This window comes from Pinus tabuliformis, chromosome 6 (assembly GCF_031772625.1).
Source record: "Pinus tabuliformis cultivar Carrire ecotype Pingquan chromosome 6, CPIR1, whole genome shotgun sequence".
Lineage (NCBI taxonomy): Eukaryota > Viridiplantae > Streptophyta > Pinopsida > Pinales > Pinaceae > Pinus > Pinus tabuliformis.
The window spans coordinates 2,055,029,154-2,055,053,059 of NC_142292.1; positions in this window are offsets into that span (position 1 = coordinate 2,055,029,154).

Genomic DNA, 23,906 nt, shown 5'->3' on the forward strand with positions numbered 1-23,906 from the left:
AACAAGGAACAAAGATTACGGGAATCCGCAGTTGTCGAACGGCAAGGAAAAAGATCAACCAAGCAGTTCGACGACAACTTCGACAGAAGTTGTGTCACCATTTATTACGGGAAGCATTCCAATGATCCATGGAAGCAATCATTCTCTCCAAAATATTGGAGTAATTTTCCTAAAAGACCCCACTTTAATGGGTACTTCGGCCCTACCGTCTCCGAGTAATTTGGCGGAAATGGCCGCAGTGGAATATGAAACCTTCTATTTTTAATGGATCTAAAACTTTGAGGATAGTTCCCATCTCATGTCAACCTCGTTAAAAAATGAAATAAAGAGTCGAGGATAGTTCCCATCTCATGTCAACCTCGTTTAAAAATTAAATAAAGATTCGAGGATAGTTCCTATCTGTGTCAACCTCATTAAAAAATGAAACGACCCCCTAAAGTCTAGGGGGCATGCGCCTCATTTGCATTATTATGCTGGGGGCATGCAAAATTAATCGAGCAGTTTTAACATAAAGTTCATGCTCGTTAAAAAATAAACGCAAAAACCGAGCAGTTTTACCGTGGAATTTATGCTCGTTAAAAAATAGAAAAGCGAGATCCGAGCAGTTTTAGCACATAGTTCATGCTCGTTAAAAAATAAACATAAGATTGAGCAAGGGTTTCCTCCAGAGTTTAAGCTCATTAAAAAATGAACCTATTCCGGTAAATAACCATTGTGATCGTAAATTTATTAGCCATAAAAATCCTTGGTCGTGTTTGCACCTGCCACCTCCATTCCATTTGGCCGATCGTTCACCTCCATATGATTGTTTACCTATTTTGAGGAACAGCTGCGAAGAGTGATTTCACCTAGCCATCCTTGTGACACTGCCGTGATTGGAAAATTCCAACCTTTACCTGGAATCTGCTGCTATCCCTGTTTATCACTCGTTCCTCAAAAGACGAGTCTTCTTTAAGCTCTTTTCAACTGACTCATAAAATATGAAAAGTTTGCCGAGTTTTGGCCTTCCAGCTCGTTAAAGTGACCGGAAGAGCTATCCCTCCTCTAGATTTTAATCTTTTTGGACCTGAGGGATTATTACACAAAAAGGTCGAGCGCTTGTTTTATTCGGCTCGTTAAAATTATCGAAAACTCATCCCTTCTGTATTGTTTTATACTTTTTCGGACTTAAGGGATTAGATGACGAAAAAGGAATTTGGGAGTTAACTTTCTTTACCTTTTCAGACTCTCTAAAAATGAAAAGGACCGAGTTTTCCTTATCGTTAGACTCGTTAAAATGATTAAATAGCGACAAACATGTCTTTAGACGAGAATGAGTTTCCCTATCGCTAAGCTCGTTAAAACATAGCGATGGGCTTGCCCGAAGGGCAGGTTATAGAACAAGAATATGTTATCCTCCTCAAGCTTGAAAAAAATAAAGAGGTACTGGTCAGAAATGAGTGGGGAAAAATTGGGAGAACTTGAAAGCTTTAATGGTAGCAAGTCGCTCTTGAACATGACACTTTTCCTCCGTATCACATCGGGTTGGGTTGTTTCATTCACCGGTCTCATCACCATGGTCTTTGCCAAACCATCCACATTTGGGGTAATGCTACCGATCCATCGCATCAGTGTCGTTATATGTTCAAGAGATGTTGTTCAGAAAGAGTCAACCGTGTCCCATCCACTGCCATACATTATCCTTCATCCACCCATGATCGCCGCCCTGAATCATATTTCACAGATTGTTTTCACCTCCACTAAAATCATTAGCTCCGTTCCGTGTCACTGATGTGGGATTCATTAAGGCCCTCCTTTGACGGATCGCTTCTTGTCAACTTCAGCTCATTATCCAAGAAGTTGATCTAGGAACAACCCCTTCAGTACTTTGAAGCTTGCATGCCTCAATGGCAAGTTTCTCACTTCCGGCGACAGGTATACATCAATGACCTTCGACCAGAAGATTTTGCGTGGTGTTCGATGCCAAGTCCTTTATTCACACCACGTGAATTGTACTGCAGTACCTTGAGGGTCATTATCATTATCGGTGATTCCTCTCGCACTTGTTAACGGTTTACATCATTGACCGGTAATCAAGCGATGTCTTTCCATGTTCGACTTCAGCGCAATTCTCACATGGATCGACTTGTACTTAAAAGTGAAGATCGAACGAGTTTGAAGACCCCGGATCTAGTTTCATCCATCCGGGCTGCGATATATATTCAGGAAACATAAAGACATTTGACATGTACATCATTGCAGCAGATGATCATCCTACTCAAAGGATGATAATTTCAGCAGAGAATTATCAGTCTACCATCAGACGATCGTCTGTTCTATGTACCAAAATGAATTTATAAAGTTGAGCATGGGAATGCCCGCCTCAGCTAGATCATGAAAGCAGAATGAAAAATAATGTATTGTATTGTATTTTATTACAGGTCACCTCTCAGTGATTGAATGAACTTTGGATCCTGCTGAGAAATCATTTCACCCGATAAACGACCTCATACTTTAGGGGGCAACTGTTATAGACATTTTTGTGCCTTACAGCATGAAGCATGAAATGTCAATAATCTAAGGGATCCAAAGTCCCTAAACATGTTGTTCCTACCCCTAGAGGAACAAGGTCAACAAACCACAACACTGAATATCAGTTCTCCACCTGAAAACACTCAAAAACAAGCTAATTCTGGATCATGTCAACTGCTCCACTGAGCATCTGCGCTGAATGTCAACTGCTCCACTCTGTACCTGCTCTGAATGTCAACTGTAAAGAAGGCTACCTGCGCTGGGCGAGTTTGGCCAAGTGGCACAGTCATTCCTCAAGGTGTCAATGCCCAGGAAGCTTCCAAAATGACACTTGGATCAGAGAATTCACCTAGTGATGAGTAAGAGGGTCTAGATCTCCAAGTGGAAGCAAGAACCTCCAAGTGGACTCAAGAACTGAAGAATAACTGAAGTGGGAGAGGACACTAGTCAGCTTCATGCCAGCCTCAAGCTGACTCATCCTTTCTCCAAAACTCCTATATATAGAGCTCTCTCATGAGGTCTAAGGAGGCTGGAATCTTGTGAATGTAAGGAAGTGCTGTTGGTTTGAGTATAGAACTATTGGGTGATTTGCTTTGAAGGAGGTGAAGAGGAGATTTCTTTCTGCTGGGAGGTGTTGCTGGATTGGGCCTCTTATGGTTGTAACACTTCCTGAACTTTACTTCTTCCATTAATAAAGCATTTGAGGTTCTTCTATATGCATGTGTCTCAATGGTGTATTGTTATACTTGTGTATTTGATTTATTCTAATCCTTGAATCAATTATGAATGTATGCTTCTTGTAGTTTCCCTCTCTTGCCTTTTTGCAGGATCTTTGTGTAGCTGGGCCAGTGAAAGAGCAAAGAGCTGGGAGCAAGCAGCAAGGAGAGAAGATTGGATCAATCATTAGCGAAAGACATCGGTTAGTGGATCTCTTTCTCCCCTATTTTACTTTCATAAAGAAGAAATCTTAGATAGCTTTTCTTCGGTTGTTGCTGAGGTACTATCACCCTTAGAGTGGGATAGGGTCATTCTGTATTGGATACTTTTCCCAACAACACTTCCGCCATCATAAGTGATAAGAATGACATTGGCATTGTCCCTTGTAGTGGTTGTAATAACCCTGTGTTTTCCCTAATTCAGATTCCTCCCCTCTCCATTGTTGCTCCCTTGTGTCTTAAACAACTCATTGTTTCCAACAATTCCCAGGCTGAATCTACCAGTGTGACCTCTTATGGTAGGTTTCTGAGTGATTTAGTTGATCCTAGTTGTTCATTAGACTCGCGTTTTTTTCCTACTCCTTATTATGCTTTCCCCCATCAACGGTCATCTGTAGTCATTCATTAATGGTCGATATGATTTGGGTCTTTGTTGTTATAAAAGCCCTAGTGAAAATTCCATGTAATAAAAGTAAATAAAGGAAAATAATAACCACAGATGATTGGACACTTATTCCAAGCTGAATATTGGGTAGAATCCTAGTGATGGGGATCACTTTTGATTGTTTACGTCTAACAAAATTGGCAAAGAAAATGGTTAAGGCTTTGGAAAGGCAAAATGGAATTTATAAAAATAATAGAAATTAGGAGAAAAGGGAGGTGAAGAGTCACAGGTTGCATGTGAGGAGGAAATTGAAGGAAAATAACGGAAAATGAAGAAAATAGACGCCTCGTTCATAAAAAGGCTTCAGAGGATCAGATGGTAACCTTTTGTCAGTTCATTTTTGGAGCTCTCTCATATCTCTCTCTCTCTCTCATACTCTTGGAGACTTAGAGTTTTCTTGGAGCAATTGGATTTTTGGAGCAAGAAGGAAAAGGAAGAGGGTGTTATAGAGTGGTATCAGAGCATGGCTCACCCCATGGACTAGATGGGCTATGTGGTGGTCATGCATGCATGTCAGTTTCATGTGTGTCTCTCACACTTGCATTCCATGCACTTGTTGCATTTGCATGATGTTTTTCATTGTTGTAGTGATGTCATCATGTGAAATTTGAGGTGTTAATGTGGAATTCATCGTTGTGAGTGTAAGACTAGTTACGTGTTGATTTATGTCACTTACATGTATCATTGTAGTATTCTTGGTTACATTCTTCCATTCTTGGTTACATCCTCGTATGCTTAGTTGCGTGTATCATTCTTGCAGCTTTGATTTCAAGTATTGTTCATTCATGCTTGGTCATATGTGTTTATGCATATGTGTAGATGATTATGCATGGCTTATGCATGTTCATGGTTGCATGTGGTCAAGTGTATAATGACGTAATGATGGTGGTCGTCATGCATGAGGTCGTGGTGTGTGTTGTTATTAAGGTCATGCATTGATGACTGGGCCCTAGCTAGAATGACGGTTGCATGGTCATATGATTATGTTTTATGTTTCTATATGTTTTCATGATTATGTTCTACATGTATCAAATTGATTTTTTGATCTTGCATACTAGGTATCCTCCCCGAGCTATAATAAGGTACGTTGGTTTATTTTGACTTGGTTTAGCCAACATGATATCCTTACAGGAAGAAATATCAAATGGCTGGCAAGATGGTTGACTATAAATCCACCCCCCCAATGAATCCAAAGATCAGTATGGTGTTGGGAACCCTTCCGATTTGGAAGTTACACTGTGAATCTTAAAGGAAGAAATAAGGAGTTGTAAGCAAGAAAAGGAAAGAATCATACAAGCACAGGAGAGACGAGCAGAGGTAAATGCATTAATACTTCAGAGTTTGTCATATTTGCAACGATAGGGACCACATCAGATCAATGCTGAGTAGGAGGATAGAACTATTGGGGCATATGGTAGTTGGTCATATGGCGGTCAGAGGTCAGATAGAGATAGCACAATTAGAGACAACAATTTTTTGGACACTCTAGATAGGAGAGGCGATAGACATAGGTATAATTCTAGTTCTAATTTGAATAGGCATCATGATCGTCATCACTATCATCCTTACAGGAGGAGTGAGAGGGGATATTTTCTAGATGATTTTAAGAAAGTGAAGCCACCAACATTTGATGAAGATATGAAGAAAACATAGGATTCAAAGGCATGGTTACTCGGCATGCAGAAATTATTTAGGTTGCATGACTATTCGGAGAACATGAAAGCTAGAGTAGCTACATTCAGTCTCAAAGGTAAAGCAGACATTTGGTGGGAAGATGTGAAGAACATCAGATGCATTCATGAGGAGGATTTGAATTGGAGTGAGTTTGAGCAACTATTCAAGAAGAAGTACCTTTCAGAGAGATGCTTCGGTGACATGTAAAAATAATTTTATGGGCTAAAGATGGGTTCCATGACATATGATGAGTACATTGCAGGTTCTTAGATTTATGGAGGTATGTGCCTTATCTCACAAAGGAAAAGGCCAAGATTCAAAGGTTCGTTAATGGGTTAGCGGTTGCATTTAAAGATAGAATTGAGTTTGATGAGCCTCGATCATTAGAGGAGGCCATTGGAAGCTAAGGAATTGCTATGAACAATTGAAGTGAAAAATCAAGACTAAGTGAGACTGGAATGGTAATGCAAAGAACAAAGGAAAATGGGACAGAAAGAGAGAAAGACCTCAGAATACAGGTATCAAGGAGAATGTCAGACCACCTAAGAAGTTCAATGCATCAGATAGAGGACATGGATTCCGATCAGGAGAACAGAACAAGGAGACAGGTTGGAAGCCTATAGAGTGTTGGATTTGTGGCAAGGATCATCGCATGAGAGATTTCCCATAGAATCAAGGTGGTAGACCTCAAATATATAGTGCACAGGAGGCAGAGACTATTGGGGATGTTGGTCAGAGTATTCTATGTATCTATGCAGCATTGGATAACAAATAGGGAGATCGTCAAACATCTATCATTGAGATGGATGGTAAGATTTGTGCTCAAGTTATTTCTATTTTGATTGAACCTAGATCTAATTATAGCTATGTTATTCTAACTTGGTGGAAAAGTGTGGTTTGACTAGGGAATTTCATGCAAAGTCCTGGTTAGTACAATTTACTACAGGTAGAAAGAAACGAGTTCATAATTGGGTAAGATCTTGTTCATTTGATTTGAATGGTATGCCTACCACAACACATTTGAATATATTATGGTTGGGTTCATACAATATGTTGTTGGGCATGGACTAGTTATATCTTCATAGAAACAAGGTAGATTGTTATGATAAATCCATTGAATGTGTTGATGAAAATGGAGAACTAAGAGTCTTACAGGGTAAGAAGAAATATACATCTGTTAGGATGGTGAAAGCTATGCAAGCAAAGCATAGTTGTAGGAAAGGGTGCAAGTTATTTGCAGTGCACATTTCTAGTGATAAGGGTAAGGAAGTTGAGGGTATAGATGTTTTAAGTAGGTAAACAACTTTACAACAGTTCAAAGATGTATTTCCTGAAGACATTACAGTGTTGCCACCCCATAGGGAGGTATTATTTTTTATTGAGTTAGTGCCAAGGGAAACTCTAGCATCAAAAGCACCTTACAATATGAGAAAACCTCAATTGGCTGAGTTAAAATTGCAGTTGAAGGAAATGTTGGAAAATGGATACATTAGGCCAAGTGTATCAGCACAGGGTGCACTGGTATTGTTCATAAAGAAGAAAGATGGAATGCTCAGATTATGCATTGATTATAGGGAGTTGAACAAAGTGACTATCGAGAACATGTACCCTTTTCCAAGGATTGATGACTTATTCGATTAGCTGAAGGGGACAACAGTGTTCTTGAAGATCGACTTGAGATCCAGATACCATCAGGTACACATCAAAGAGGAGGACATTTACAATACTACATTCTAGACCAGGTATGGGCATTATGAGTTTGTTGTTGTTCCATTTGGCTTCACTAATGCTCATTCATGTGCTTGATGAATAGTGTGTTGCATCCATATTTGGATAAGTTTGTTATTATGTTGATTGATGATATACTGGTATATTATAAAAATTAAGAAGAACATGTGAAGCATTTAGAAATAGTGTTGAGGTTGTTGAGATAGAATCAGTTGTATGCTAAGCTCAACAAGTGTAGCTTCTTTCAAACTAAGGTACACTACCTTGTATCCAAGGAGGGAATTGTAGTAGATCCAGAGAAGGCCATCATAGAGTGGGTACCTCCTGAGAGTTTGGATGAGGTGAGAAATTTCATGCGTATGGCAAGTTACTATAGGAGGTTCATTAGGAACTTCTCGCAGATTTCTTATCCTATCACAACATTGCAAAGGAAAGATAAGAAGTTTGAATAGAACTAGGAGTGTGAGGCTATATTTGCGAAACATAAGAAGATGTTGACGCATGCATCAGTGCTACATATTTCATATCCGAAAAAGAATTTGTGGTATGCAGATATGCTTGCAAGAGAGGACTTGGTGGAGTCCTTATGTAGCATGGGCAAGTGGTATGATATGAGTCCCAAAAACTAAATGAGCACAAGAAAAAATACCTAACACATGATTTGAAGTTAGCAGTGATTGTACATGCATTGAATATGTGGAGACACTATCTTCTTGGAATAAGGTTTGTACTTATGAGTGATCACATTAGGTTGAGGTATTTGTTTGACCAGCTGAATCTCAACTCTAGGTAGGCTACATGGTTGGCCATGATCAATGCGTATGATTTCTAAATTAGGTACGTCAAAGGTAAAGCAAATAAGGTGGTATATGCTCTCAGCAGATGGGTACAGGTACATCAAAGGTAAAGCAAATAAGGTGGTAGATGCTCTCAGCAGATGGGTACAGGTACATCACTTGGAAACTATGAGCTCCTATGGGACAAACTTACAAGATAGTATCTTGCAGGCAAGTTAACAAGATGTCAGGTATATGGAGATTGTGCGCAGGTTACAATAGGATGTTGGTACAGGTGTAGGTACATGTATAGGTATAGATGAAGGTACATGTACATGCGGCAGTACGGGTACATTCATAGTTACAGTTGCATGTGCACAGGGTATGAATTATTGTATTACAGCAGATGGATTGGTCAAGTTATGAGATAGGATATATGTACCGCATAATAGTGAGCTCAAGAAGGTGATCTTGAGGGATTTTCTTGTGAAACCATATTCAAGTCACCCAAGTTATCAAAAGACATTGATAGCAGTGAAGACATTTTATAATTTCCTGAATTTGAAGAGGGATGTATCAAAGTTTGTGGCTAGATGTTTTTATTTCCAACACATGAAAGAAGAATGTAAACATTTAGGTGGACTTCTACAACCATTTTCAATTACAGAGTGGAAATGGGAAGTCATTTCCATGGAATTCATGATAGGGTTTCTGAACATAGTTAGACAACATGATTCCATTATGGTTATTGTGGACAAGTTGATGAAGGTTGCACATTTCATTCTGGTTAAGTCTACATTCTCAGCTAGCGATGTAGCACAATTATTCATCTGATATGTGGTTAGACTGCATGGTGTTCCAAAGAAGATTGTGTCAAACACAAATGTGAAGTTCACTTGCAATTTTTGTAAGGATTTATTTGTAGGTTTGGGCACAAATTTGGCCTTCAGCACAACTTATCATCCAGGGACAGATGTATAGACAGAGAGGGTCAACAAGATATTAGAGGACATGTTGAGGATGTATGTGATGCATCAGTAGAGGAAGTGGGAAGATTATTCCATTTGGTAGAATTCACATACAACAATGGTTATCAGGAGTCATTAAGGATGAGTCCTTTTGAGGCATTGTATGGGCGGAGTTGCAACACTCCCATTGTAGAATTTTCTCTACAAATCAGCTAGCTCACTGATATGATGTTGAAATTTCACCTATAGATCAAAATAGTATATGCAATGTACTAAAGCATTATACTAGATCTACATCTACCATAAACTTTGCGGAAGCTTAATTGAACATGAGAAACATCAAGCATAAACACATATAATTGATAAGAAGGAACCAATCACACATAACACATAATATATCACTGGGGAAAGCACCAACATAAAACCCCAACACTGTATTATCAATCAAGTGGAGATCCTCAACAACATACAAAAAGAATAAGCTCAAAATCTATCCTGCTCTCTCTGTCCTCTGATGATGAAAATCATGGACTACCTAGGCCTCAATATATAGGTTGTAAGTTGGCCTAATCATACCTGTTGTCACCTCAGGTCCAACTACGTAGTCATATAAGAAAATAGATTCCTTCCTCATGCAGGTAATACTTACTAGAAATATCCTAGCATCTGATAGTACACTATCCCTCATCTGATATCAACTCGGTCTTTGTCTAAACTACCATGCATCAGTTATTCATGAGAGAATACTCAGTTATCTGAAAATAATAGTTGTCACATGCATGCAAGCATCAAAAAAATATATCTCATTAATTTAACAACTTGTTAAATTAATCTAGCTGGACTTGACTAAGTTAAACAAAGTCAACTGATCCTCTCAATATAGAACTGAACCTTATCTCCTTTAATCAAGGGATAAATTCCTAAATCAAGAGAGAAAATAATTGCATGATCTCACAAAGACTTCAAGCTTAATTTTTCATAACTAATTAACTCATGGAGATTAATTAATTAATATTTTAAACTGTTGTTAAGACCAAATTCGTTTTTACTTCCTATAGTTAGATCAGGGACTGCTAAAAATAGGAAGGGACCCATAAATGCTATTTTTAGAAGTTTCTATTTTTAGCAGTTTCACATGTCACCCAGGGTGGCCAAAATGCTCATTAGCCAAACTGCTATTTTTAGAAGTGCTATTTTTAGCATTTCTATTTTTAGCACTTCCTAAATTTAGCATTTCTTGTTGCACACTTTTCAACACTCCCTCTCAACAAGAAAGGCTTCCTCACGAACCTGATCCTGTAACTATGGAATGTTCTACATGCAACACATCTACCAAGTGTGGTTGCTCCAGCAACACTCGGAATAAAAAAAACTCCCAACTGACCACTCTATTGGGCTAGAAACATACTCTGATGCTAAAGCTTTACCTGCTACTGACAAGTGCTCCCTCTCTAACATCTACGCTACTGCAACATCTCCATGCATCTTGCACCATTGCACACCTCTCTATGCCACCTAGCACTATGCAACAAACTTATGCCTCTCACATTGCTGCAGCCTGTTGTTGAAGCCCCAAAAATCAGCTCTACAACAAGGGGGATACCCATCCGATCCGGACCTTGAAAGAAACTCCTTTTCCGTTTGGGATGGTGGGTCCGACTGGGGATAATGGGACCAATTTCCCAATTTGTGTGTGTTGATAAGAATTGATATTTCTATTTTCTAAAGATTTCTAAGTAAAATGCCTTTAATCTAAGACTAATTTAAAACATGCAATTGTATTCTAATGAACAGAAATATTTAAGTCTAAAACTAACCAAGGATTCAACTTTTTACTTATGTGATCTAAAATAATTTCTAACAGCAATTGGTAATAAAGATCATTCAATCACTAAAAGAAAAGAATTCGATAAAAATGAATTGCTTCGTATAAAAAGTTAGCCGAAACAATTGTGAGAAGCATATTGCATAATAAGTCATTCATATATTGAGCATAAACAGAATAGTCATTACCATACAAAAGTGCCAAATAATAACTCAAACATTCAAGCTTTCATATATAAATAATTGAGCATAAAATATTACTTGGACACATAAGCAGAAATCATTAAGAGATAAAAATACCATTGATAACAAGTTCTACTCATGAGCTTCAACAATATAGATTTATCTCTTCCTAATTCAACATCTACTAAGAGTACAAAAGTGCATTTTAGTAGCAGATATTAAACATAGATATCAATAAATCTTGTTCTATTCATTCATCAAAACCTCCTCTGAGGGTGTAGAAGTGCATGTTCTGAGGAAATATTTTTGACAAATTTCAGGATGCTTCTCTAAATGCATGAGAGGGGTTAAAATACTACTTCCTAAATCCTAAAAATAGTTTATTACAAAAATATAGGAGGAGGTTTAAATGACCGTCCTCATCTATGGAAAAAAATAAATCAAAACTAACAGGGTTATATAGTCCTCTGAGGTGAGTAACTTTGAGCTTCGGCCCAAACGAATAATACCCGTTGCACCTTGCTTTTTTTTCATTGATACTCTCCCTACTGGTAGCTTTAGGAACTGGCCAAGTGTCTTCTCCACCCCTCCCACCTGCATGTCATTTCTTGGTATTTCCATTTTAGTATCTAACGGAACTAAATGAACTATATCATTATCTTCATTCGATGCCTCATTATGTGCTTCATCTTCTTCCATTGATCTATTGTCCACAAGAAAAGGAACAATTTCACTGTTCAATTTTGCTAGTTGTGAGGGCATGTTCATGCTTTCTTCATTGGTTGCTGAGACACTATGTGCATTCATATTAATCACTGTGTCTGCTAGCCATGAAAGTGGGCTTACTTGGCTTGGAAATGTCAATTAGTCATTGTCAACTGCATGTTCAACAATGTCATTAACGATATTAGCAACAGGAGTTTCATGTTCTTGAGTTGGTGGAACGATCTCCATGTTACTGCAAATTTGTTCATGATTATATTGTGTTTCACATACAGTTTCATAATCTTCAGCATATAAGTGTCCTTGAGATAGGGAAATCATATTACCAGCTACAACAACATCATCTTGGTCATCTACTTCTTGCACTTCAACACTTTTTTGGGCATTCCCTTCTTCCTAACCATCCACATGAAACACTTGGCTACAACCGGTATCATGCATAAGAGCATCATAGTTCAATGGCCAGATTCTTGTCCTCCTAAAGCCAACCTTGATATTTGATGGTGTCAAAGCCCTTTTAAAAGCTTAACTTGCAAGCTCAGCTAGCTCGAACCTTTTCACCTCAACCCCTAGATTCTTTGCCATCCATGCAACATGCTCCATCCTGAAATAGTTCTTGGAAGGGCCAAACACACTAACATCAAGTGGTTGCAGTCTGTGAGTGGCATGAGCGGGCAATGTTAACAGGTCGATGCCTAAATTGTTTGCTTCCTCAATTCTTTGTATAGCCATGTGGCTCCCATGGCCATCTAATATCAATAGGTGTCTGTTATTAGGCGAGACGCCACCTGGTACCGATGCAGCAAAGTGAAAAAGCCAACTTAAAAACAATTCTTTAGTCATCCATGCATGGGGATGTGTAGCCATTCATGCACCTGGTTCATAGTTGTGTATATATTTCTTCAGTCGATTTTTACCTTTGAATAGATAAAATCCTGGGATTGAAGTACCAATTACATTGACACAACATAAAATAGTTATCCACTCCCTGCTCTTAGGCAAAATCTTTGGCATATTTCGACTCCCTATCTTGGCAATTACCCACATGCCACAATTCCTCCCTACCTGTAAACCTGTTTCATCATAGTTCCATATATGGTCTACTCCATAAGAATGTTTATCGTAAGCACTAGAAAGTGTGTCATAGAAATTTTGCACAACTGCAGGGCACAAATTTAATGCTCTGTCTCTATCAAGGCCCTCAGCAGTACGCAATACAAGTTCTGGATGCCTTTTTTTAAACCCAAACCACAATGATTTACCAGGAAACCCATCTTTGAATGGGTTTGGCCTCCCTTGACAGATTTGAGTAACTGTGGATTTGAGTTGTATCAACTCTAGCCCATGTCCCAATTGGGCCATCTCTTTACACCACTCAACCACCTCGGTCTCCTCCTCCTCAATCATAACTGTAAGAGGCCCTCTATGTTTTGTATGAGTCAGTCCATTTATCCAATAATGTATTGATGAGGGAGGAATACCATGTTTTTTTGCAGATGCCCAAACTGAGTATCCATTAAACTCTATGTTGTCAATTGCAACTAACATTTGTTCTTTTGTCCATCCTCTTATAGCAGTGATCTTTTTAGTTGAATTTTCCCCTTGGACTGTTGTTGATGGTGTTTCTGTGGTTGATGGTGTGTTAACATCAGCTGTCGTCACATGTTCATCCTCAACAATGTTCCATGGGACATTGTTGACATTGACATCAACTGTCCTGTCCTCATCAGGCGATGTGCTTCACAACTACGCACCCCTTGTCACTCTCCTGCCACTTCTCCTTATACGAGCAACATAACTTCCTTTTGCCATAGATGCAACAACCTGTAAAATTATTGCATGCATTTAGACATTAGAATATTTGTAAATTATGCTTTCATACAAGGCAAAAATACTTCTGCTTTATTACAGGAAATTATCAACATGTATGTTAGTATCCTTGAAAAATCAAATATACATAATCATTTTGTTGTATGTCTTCAAAATTATCAGTGATTGTTGTTTTGATAACTTGTCTTTACACTTAAAATACCATGACTGTATTGATTGGTTTTGTTATGCATTTCCCAACAGAGCTCTTGTTCGGTTTGACTACTTAAAATATTGTTTTGTTGTTTTGTTGTTTTCTGTAAGGATGCACTTCTCCAGAAATGGATCTCTGGCTATCAAGGAGTTATCATTGGCCAAACCAAGCATGGTATTTAATTTGACCAAGGCTCCAACTCGAGACCCCCTGAAGCACTCTTGATCACAACTTTGCCACCATAACAAATTTTTTCCTCATGTCACTTACGGTTGAAGTTTCTAGTCATGTAAACATTCATTTCAACTACAACTCTTATTTGCATCCTGTCTACATCTATAAGAGGTTTTTTGTGCCTTCTTTGTGGTCCTTCATTCTGATAGGTTTCCCCTTGTGTACAACAACCTTCCAATAGGGCCCTTCCACTGCTTCTTGTTTATGCTACCATTAGTCTTGATGATGTTTATTGTTGGCCTCATACAAGGTTTTCGGTTACGGAAACGAGCCTGAGATTGCTTGGTAACTTCAATTTTATTTTCCTAATCGACATATTTATGGGATCTCGCTAAGTAGTAGTCATTTGATTATGCTTTTCAAGTAATCTCTCTTAGGAATTGAAGGAGGGATAGACCTATAACTATCAACGAATGGAATGAATGAAGCACATCTATGCTATGTACACTGCTATCACGGGATGGATGGAAGGAGGGAGATACTATTGTAGATCTAACCCAAAGATATTATGATAATAAAAATAACCCAAGAATAACAAGATAGAAATAGATAGAAATGCTTATTTATTAATCTCAAACCCTTAAGGTAGGGCAACACCATACATTCACTCCTTAAGGAAGGAGAACACTCCATAAGCCATATGCCTGTCCATACAATAATCCTTGACTATCTCTTGACTTGGAGTCTCTAGCCTCTATATAGGCCTCATACATACAATACCATGGGTCATTACCATGGTTCCCTCATACCATCAACTAATACCATGGGCCCATTACATTATTATTAACTACTTGTGGGCCCTTACATGATATGGGTGAACCACCTTATTTATTACTATGGCCCATCCCATTATTACATTATTACCTTGAGTACCTCCCTTGGTACCCCATATTATCCCCCCTAGGTATATAACATTCCACCCCCCTAAGCATGTTTCGTCCCCGAAACATGGGAAGAACACAAATAATAAGATCTACTCAAAAGAGTAGTCCACTGGTACCATGAACGTGCATCTAGCCATCTAAGAGAAAGGTGAACCCTCGATCTCGCTGGTACCTCGCTCGCTTGAGATGGAAGTTCACCGTGACAGCTCTTTTGTGTGTAGTAGGTGGATCGTCGCTCCTCGCTATCCGTCATACAGGGGTTGTTGTCCTTGTGGCTAATTGGTTGCCATCTTGTTGGTTGTTGTCTTGCGGGGTGATGTGGGTGATGATATGTTGAAGTTTTAACCCACGGTGTCTTTTTCTTTAATTCACCCTGCTGTGGTGCCCGTTGTGGTGTCTTCTTTTCCAATATGACTTCAACCACTGAACCCTCATCAGATGTGTCAGCACCTGTTACCTTTTCGGCTTCAACCTCTATTTGTGTTTGATTGTCGACCATCAACTGCTCATCATCTGATATGTCATTCCCTGGAACATCTTCTGCGTCAACCTCCATGGACTCTACCTGTTTATTGATGGAAATATCTTGTAATGTAATTTTCTTCTTTTTATACCAGAGCTTCAGGAATTTCTTCTGCACATTAATATTTATAGTACCCACTGATTCCATCCACGGGTATCCCAAAACAACATCCATATTATCTGTCTCTGAAGCATAAAAATCACCATGCAAAACATACTTATCCATAGAAACCTTCAAATCCTTATACACTTGAACATCCTCATTATCAATCTGTGCAGTTTCAATGTGTTGTGCTGGAACTTGCAATCTTTTTGCCAAATTAACACTTATAAGATTTTGCTTGCAACTAGGATTTATAGACACAATGATTTTCTCCTTCTGAATCAATCCATGAACCTGCAATAAAGATATACCAGTAGGAAATAACCCCATATGTTTCTCCTTATCTTATTTTCTAGCATGAGACCATCTGTCTAAAAGGAATTTTTCAAATGCTTCATCAGGCAGGTTGTAACACTTCGTTTGGTTAAGTAATCCCCACCATGTGGCCGCCTCATCTCTAAAATCCTCCACTGCCCACCATTTCCATTTGTTTTTCCATACCCACTTCTTTTGTTTTATATATTCTTCAATAGTAGGACCACTATCTTTTCCTGTAAAATAAAGAACCTTACTAGAAGCCATGAAGAGAGTTTTGAAAAAAATCACTTGGCGAAAATTTGAAATTGTTACAGTTTAGTCAATATTGCTCAGAATCCATATTATGACTTGTTTTTGGAAATAGAACAGTCATTCTGCATCTGCCCATGTGGTAGAAATCTTGATTCAGGCAGTTGGAATTTCAGATCTGCACTGCAACTCTCCCGCCGTCACCAAAATTTCTGCAAAAGAGCTGATTTTAAATCAGCGATATCTCCCTCATCCACACTCCGATTCAACTGATTTTTTTTTTTATAAATTGAGTGTTTTTTCACACAAAATCCAGATCTACAATTAGATTTTGCAGATCGTGCACCAGGACGTCCAGATTTGCGCCGCAAACTCGCTGCCCTGAAAAATTGTTTGCAACCCCACTGATTTTTAGATCGGCGATATCTCCCTCATCCGGACTCCGATTCGACTGTTTTTTTTTTAAATTGAGTGTTTTTTCACACAAAATCCAGATCTACAATTATATTTTGCAGATCGTGCACCAGGACATCCAGATCTGCGCCACAAACTTGCTGCCCTGAAAAATTGTCTGCAACCCCACTGATTTTTAGATCAGCGATATCTCCTTCATCCGAACTCCGATTCAACCGATTTTTTTTTTGAAATCGGCTAATTTTTTCACAAAGAATACAGATATGCAATTAGAGTTTGTAGACCTTGCACCAAAACATACAGATCTGATCTGCAAACTCGCCGCCCCCGCAATCCTGCAAAAAAAAAAAAAAAAAAAAAAAAATCTCCACTTTTGTGCCCAAGAAAGTGCTCTGATACCACTTGTTGTAGATCTAACCCAAAGATATTATGATAATAGAAATAACCCAAGAATAACAAGATAGAAATAGATAGAAATACTTCTTTATTAATCGCAAACCCTTAAGGTAGGGCAACACCATATATTCACTCCTTAAGGAAGGAGAACACTCCACAAGCCATATGCCTGTTCATACAATAATCCTTGACTATCTCTTGACTTGTAGTCTCTAGGCTCTATATAGGCCTCATAAATACAATACCATGGGTCATTACCATGGTTCCTTCATACCATCAACTAATACCATGGGCCCATTACATTATTATTAACTACTTGTGGTCCCTTACATGATATGAGTTAACCACCTTATTTATTATTATGGCCCATCCCATTATTACATTATTACCTTGGGTACCTCCCTTGGTACCCCATATTATCCCTCCCTTCATTCTGATAGGTTTCCCCTTGTGTACAACAACCTTCCAATAGGGCCCTTCCACTGCTTCTTGTTTATGCTACCATTAGTCTTGATGATGTTTATTGCTAGCCTCATACAAGGTTTTCGGTTACGGAAACGAGCCCGAGATTTGCTTGGTAACTTCAATTTTATTTTCCTGATTGACATATTTATGGGATCTCGCTAAGTAGTAGTCATTTGATTATGCTTTTCAAGTAATCTCTCTTAGGAATTGAAGGAGGGATAGACCTATAACTATCAACGAATGGAATGAATGAAGCACATCTATGCTATGTACACAGCTATCACGGGATGGATGGAAGGAGGGAGATACCATCACTATAAACGAATGAGGGATATACGAATGGTTACACAGCTAAAGAGTGGGGATGGATTCTCGCCCCCTCCTGAACAAATGAGAGCAGTCACAACTCCTATGAGTGGAGGTCCATATCTGTGTGCTGGGATACTAATTCGTATGCGAGGAATGCATTTCATAGTGATAGCCCGGGTGATCGCTGCATCTGATGAGGTGAGGGGCCTAGATTCTTATTTATTCCGATCATTCATAATACCAATCATAGATTCTGATGACTAGTGCTTCGGGATGGATCATCATTATAAATGTTGTTCTGGGGACTCTATTTTGAATTAGAACATAGTAATGTACCTCAATTATAGCAAGGAAATACTTACACCACTAATTTTACGTTACCCATAATGTAAAAGTCAATTCACATACCTTACGCAACTTATGCATACAACAGTATTTTCCTTACTGTATGTTTTCATCTTATAACTCTGTTCCCCTTGACAGTCTTTTCGTTACTATCTATTTTTGTCATATCCTTATGGTTATATCTCGGTGCCCCTTAATAGTATTTTCCTTACAGTTTGTTTTCGTCTGATCCTCCTAATTATATGTCAACTCTTCTTAAGTAGTAGTCATTTGATTATGCTTTTCAATAAAATCTTGTCGGGCACATCAATACCTCTATAAGTCTGAACACAGAAATAGAAATAGGTGAATTGTGAAATAGAACTGTAGGTTGTGTGTTTATTTTCATGAAAGTGAAACTGAATCTGTAAGGTGAATTGTGAAATAGAACTGTAGGTTGTGCGTTGATTTTCATGAAAGTGAAACTGAATCTATAAGAACTGAAACTGTAAGAACTCTGATAAATGAAAACATAACTTTAAGAAAAATGTGTTGTAATTGATGTAACTAACCTAGATATACTGGCAACTATTTTGTGATGTTCTGTCTTCAAAGTTTCTGAATAGTTTGAAAGCATAACATGCAACTTCAACAGTGGTTGAACTTCTTTTATAGTTTTTGGCACTTGAATTTAATTGGTAGACATGGATGGACTTGGATTGCAATGGCTTCATTTTGAATGTGTGGTCTGGATTTAATTTGATGTGATCTAATGGTTGGGAATTTGTTATTTGTTGATCCATGTGCTTTGATTTGTTTTAATGAGAAATAGAGTGAGTTGGGTGTCATTTATTGCAGTTATTGGGTTGGGTGTCATTTATTGAACAAAGTGGATTTAAATGTTATTGGGTTGGGTGTCATTTATTGAACATAGGGGGTTTAGTTGTTGAACAACACAACAGTTATCGCTGACATACATTCCCTTTTATTATGTGCAGGTATGGATATTTATTGGGGATACAGAGCTTCAGTTTTGATGAGTGGGGGTTGAAGTGACTGTTACTTTGTACTTCTGGAATAGACCATTTTGGAAGCATTTATGGTTTTATCCGTTTTCTAGTTGGGTCAATATGGTTTGCACTCTTAAGTATTAAGATACTATTTATGGACAATTGTGGGCCCACTCAATGTATTGGGAAATTTTGGACATAAATTAATACTTATTTATACTTAATGTTATTTATCTTTGTTTAAATATTGGTTGCAAAAGTCTCAATTTCTGGTGGTTTGGTGGGACCAGTACTATATCAATTACTAGTCCCTGCACAACATTAGGAATCTCTCCCCTACCTCAGTTTAGCCTTTAATTCATAAAGGTGCAATGGTACCGGAAAAAATATTACGGATAGTCCCATTGAATTCAGTCTTGCAAGTAGCTCTTCCCTATCGTACGGTTAGATTTCTCTAAAAGTTAGATTTCATCAGATTTTGTGATCAATATATATGGAGCTATAGTTGTATTTAGTATTAATGAAAGGAGGCAGTGTATGTTATTGGTTTAATACAGTTAGATTTTTCCAAAAATTCATCAGATTTTGTGATTAATATATATGGTGTTATAGTTGTTGTATTAATACAAGGGTAGTATATGTCATTTATTCAATTTAAGTAAGTATGAAATTTAATTGGTGACATATATTGCCCTTTTGCATTAATGGAGTTATAGTTCGAGAAATATTTATTATCAATAGATTCAGTGTGTGTCATTGAAATCAAAGTACTTGAAAAAGCTAGTTAACTAATTTTACCTAGGTTACAAATTCTGCATGATTTTTGCCAAAATGTAATAGAAATTTTGGAAAATCTAAGTTACAATAGTCAATTTTCAAAAATTTTGAACACCTAAATTTTTTGATGATACTGAATTATTTCTACTATAAAAAATAATTCAAACACTCCTATATCAATTTTTTTTTTAAATATTACCCACAAAAATTTCGTCCTCCGAAAGAGACTCCGTCCTCCCACTTCTATGAACCTAAAATCAGTGAGTGAGTCCTCTCGTTCCGGACACGAAACCTCAACTGCAGATCCTCGACTGTCAGCATCAGCGGAGTATAAATATATATGTCCTTTCAAACGACAATGAAGTGAACGGTAATTCAATTTTATTTCTTTGCCATTATGAACCTGTAAAACCCTGAAGTATGGGTGCGGATGTTGTGGTACATTGAGTATATTAAAGTTATAAAGGGTAGATGTTACATTTTATGAACTGCTTAAAACTTTTTTAGCAGCAAGTCCAAATTATATATATATATATGTATATAAAAGAAATTAAATTATAGAGCATTTAAAGGAAAAATCTCCATTATATTTATTATTATTAAAGTTTTAATAAAATAAACATATTTTTATAGTCAAATAAAAATATTTCTATAATAAAATAAAATATTTTTATAAATAAAGATATAATATTTTAGGCTATTTCCTGTCATGAAATTTGGTTAGTTGATATTTTTGAATATTTTTTTTTAAATAAAAATACAAAAATACAAAACAAAAATGATTGGTTTGTTTAATTAAAATTTATTCATTAAAAATTTAGTGATAGTATAAAATATAAATATTATTATTAAGAATTCATATATGTGTCTTTACTGATGATGATGATGGTTAACGTTCGCTGAGATCAAATAATGATCTATCGGACCTAAAAAGACAAATTAATTATTTTGATTTAAGATTTTATTCCTATGCTCAAAAAGCTTGGAGAGAAGCCTCCCGAGTTCACTATAATTTTGGCATTGTAAAAGGCTAGGAAGGTTAGTATTGTAACAAAGGTTGTGAAATTGAGATCTAATGTGGTTGTATGCAAGGCACTCTAAGAGGAAGTGGTTTTCATCCTCGATGCTTCTATTCTCACAAATATGGCAGATCCTTTCCATCCATGGCGTTTTAGGAACTGCCCAGCGGCCAGTTTCACTATGGAGCTCATGACAATTCGTTCTAATCTTTGCTATATTAATTTTCTTCTTTGAGCTAGTTAGAATAGAGAGATACTTTTGATCTTCAAGGGTGGGGTTGATGACCTTCTTATAATAACTTAATTTTCTTTTAGACGTTAAATCTTTCTCGCACGACAATTTTTCTTTGAACTTAGAAGTAACAATATCTTTAATGTTATTTATGTTTTGCAAAGCATCATTCTCATTGATCTCCCAATAGTTTAGCCAGGCCCTTGTGTCCTTATGCCATCCTCGATTAAGCCTTAGGTGGTTTTGGCTGGAATTTAAAGCTAGCTTAGGAAGTCTATCATTGTCTATGTTATTGAGCTTGTGCTTGTACAACAGAAACCTGAGCATAGCTAGGCTCTCAATAGGAGAAAGACCTGCTTCTATAAGGAGAATAGGATAGGGTGTATTACTTTTAATTTTCAGGTTATAAGTTATAAAACGCTTCTGGATTTGCTCAATCTTCCTCCATGATTCTCTGGAGATGCTGCAGCCCCAAACTTCACAGCCATATAAGATAACAAGAGTGACTAAAGTTTCAAAGAGGAACTTCTTTTTATCCCACATTATGAGGTTTGTTGTTTTACAATTATTTTTCAAGACCAAAATAAGCTTTCCATCCCCCATTGATCCTTTTCTCAATGCTATGGTTCCAGTTGAGCTTGTGATATTACATATAAATTAATAATTTATATTCAATAATTTGAAATACTATAGGTATTTCAAACTTATATAGGAATTAAATCTCTCCATATCAAAATCTCTTTTTTTTCTTTTAATTTAAAAAAAATTACATATAAAGAAATTTGATGTTATTAAAACTTGATATATTTGGAATTAATTTAATTTTACATATATAAATTAAACTATAATGGATGACAAAATTGAAAGAAAAAAATTATATATGGAGAAACTTGATCTTATTAAAACTTGGTATATTTGGAATTAATTTAATTCTACATATATGAATTAAAATATAATGGATGACAAATAAAATAATAATGATATTTCATTTCTACTATAAATATTTTAAATATTTTGATTGGTGATAAATATATCAATATTTTTATAAAAGAAATTTAATGAAAAATAATTTAAAAAACAAAAAAAAAATCTTCCTTATATTAAAAATAAATAAAAGACCCTGCAAAATGGAATGTTTTTTCTCGTGAGGAGTGGAATTTCTTTTCTACTTAATTTTTTCTTAAACAATCAATAATTTGATAGTTAATTATTAATAAAATTATTTAATTGAAACTATTATTTCCAACTTTAAACATGTAGGCCAATTCAAAAAAAAATGTTAAGTCAAAATTGAAGGTCTGTTGGTAAAGGTATGGTGCAAACAATGTGAAACACATTCATCACATTAACGATAAAGGTTGATATGGCTAAATAGAACTTGCAAGTGGGAATACAAGTATTTGAGTAGTTATAGTATAAGTTATTGTTAGGGTCAGGAAACTGAGAAAAGTGGTGGTCTCTAAAGAATGTAATAGTCAATTGAGTAACAAGAAGCCAAGCAAAAATCTCAAACCAGTTCAAGCACAAAGAAGGTGTTATCACTTAGAACTATAAACATTTGTATATAATCCTTTGTCTAAGTTCAATGTCAAAAGTTGGTGTCAAATTGTTTTTGTTCTATGTTTCTTACTTAGGGTTGGAGCTTTAAAGATGTTTGATGTAAATTGTACTCTAATCCTATTGGTCATCCTCCACCATCATGGTTTCATAAGCCATGTCTTGTCTTATCCATGTCACCGATCCTTTCCGTAATTTCGCAGCGCAGTCTCTTATTGGTCAGTTTTGCAGCATAATCATTGTTTAGCCATTCCGCAGCGCGTCACCATCAAGCCGTTTCGCAGCACATTATGACAATTCAAAACTAGCCGCGCTGCGAAATCGCAGATTCGTGCGTTTTGCAGCGAATATTTCTCAAAGGGTCAAGTCTGTTGATGAGTCACCACTTCTGTCCTCTCATGTCAGTTTGCGTACCTCCCAAACGCTCATTAACCGTCACTCCACCAATAGATTTGTAGACATGCACATAAATACTATTCAAATGTGTTTTACCGTGCATGGATCTTTATGATGATCGTAAATGATGCATAAGTGACCAGCCTGTGCGATGATATATTTGAGTTTGCAAGTGAGGCTTCTTTCAAGTGAGCCCGATTACAAGCGAGGCCGAGTTAAAAAGAATTGAATCACCATTTTAGTTGAAGTTGTTGGTCATTGTCTGTGTGAAAGTTTCAAAAGCAAAATGGAGAGGAAGGAACATAGGTCTGGAAAATGTCAGAGAACAGAGCCTGAAGGTTTAGACCTAGCTTTAAGAGATGAAGGTGTTAAGAAAGCATTCAAGGATGCCGGCTGTTGGAATTTCTGTAAGAATCTGCAAGGTGGCCATGCTCAGGTAACAAAGGGTTTTGCTTTAAACTTCACCGGCTTGAATTCTAAAATAGCTATGTTAGAGGTTCAAGTGTCTCCGGAGGCAATAGCTGCTGTAACTGAGATCCCAAGAGGGGGGCAAGAATGGTTCAAGAATTTTAAGTTTGATATGAACCCCTGCAAAGAGTTTTTAAAAGAGGCATATGTGAATGAAGACCTAACAAAAGCAGTGCCTAGAAACTATGTTAAGGAGCACTATGCCCTTCTTCTCACCTGTATTCAGAAGTACTTAACCTGTGAGGGAAGATATAATAAAGTCTACTCTTATCACTTCAAGTTGTTGTTACATTTCACTGGTAAAGCATCCATAGATATTCCCTTCTATTTGTTTCGTAGTCTGAGCAAAATGTGTGACAAAGTGCAATTAAGGAAGGATGACTGTGAAACATCTTTATTTCACCATGGTTTGGTTAAATTGTTAGTTTTGGATGGTCTT